The 1,126-nt window shown below is 44.0% G+C and overlaps 1 non-coding gene across 1 annotated transcript; it reads right to left on the bottom strand.

The window, feature by feature from the left end:
- Nucleotides 1-382: 382 nt before the first annotated feature.
- On the bottom strand, nucleotides 383-456 carry EI90DRAFT_t352. Its single transcript has one exon. It is a non-coding gene; the product is annotated as a tRNA-Val (tRNA).
- Between the last annotated feature and the right edge of the window lie 670 nt (nucleotides 457-1,126).

Below are 1,126 nucleotides of genomic sequence, written 5' to 3'. Positions count from 1 at the left end.
AAGCATTATGAAATTTGGCTGTGTGTTACAAGGGTATTATGGGATTTTGCTACATGTTACGCATATGAACTACCGATTTGCTCGAACACAAGATGGACCACAATAAACCAAATATACATAATGGTGCCTGCATATTTACATTATCAGTTGACTTGAAAGACTATCGGATACTACTTGTAGACGGAAGAACATGTCAGTATCAATGACATCCTTCAGAAGATGGTAGCTTGGACATGGAGGATCTGTTACTGGAACTATGAATGCGTGTCTGATAAACTCTGAGACCAGCACAAAAAATGTTTGCTGTGGCGACTCAAGTTGTAGAAGTCGAAAGCCTGTTATGTTGGAATTTGCACGTGGTCTTTTAGGGAAACCTAAAAGTTGGACATACTGGGAATCGAACTCCAGTCCTCTGGATCGTGAACTCAGTGTGCACAGCCATTACACCATACGCCCTGATAGGCTGAGGTGGTTATTTCAACATGTTACCCCGTCGCTTGCAGTGTACTCGGATAGGGTGGCTAGACGAAACCCTTGAACTAGGGCAATGGTATACATGGATCTCTGGAAGGGCACATCGTACATTTTGATGACTTTTGCAAAGCAGGTCCCACTTGGAGAACGCAGTATCACAGAATCACTGCGCTTTCATCCATGGAACTCGTCGTGTGTGCGAACAAATTCATCTCTGCCTGTACCATTGTCAAGGGATCGATATTGGATTTTGATTGTTCGCCATTCTGTAAGCTGGATCCATAGATTAGAAGAATTGCAAGCCGCTGGTAGTAGAAGTTTGGACCTACCCAATTAACCTCAGATCCGTCTAAACTCTGGACACCACACAATGAATGGATGAAGTTATAGAACTTCACCGGGAATGCAAAAAATTCTGGGCACATTTCCTGGGACTGTTCTACCACATGAATCGAAATCGTTACACCTTTCCATGTCATGACAGGGGGCTCTCCGGGAACGGCGTTACAGGCAGTGTGGAGATGACCCGGGACGTTAGAAACATCAGCTTCTTCAGGGCTTAGCTCCTTTCGAATTTCCTCTTGTATTGCGTCAAGTACCCAGATGTGCTCATCATGTGTAGCAATCTAAAAAAAGGCAATGAATAACTTCC

The sequence above is a fragment of the Cantharellus anzutake genome (assembly GCF_015039405.1).
Source record: "Cantharellus anzutake strain C23 chromosome Unknown EI90scaffold_332, whole genome shotgun sequence".
Taxonomy (NCBI): Eukaryota; Fungi; Basidiomycota; class Agaricomycetes; order Cantharellales; family Hydnaceae; genus Cantharellus; species Cantharellus anzutake.
Note: the sequence above shows the minus strand (reverse complement) of the source record. Positions and strands in the feature narration are given on the sequence as shown.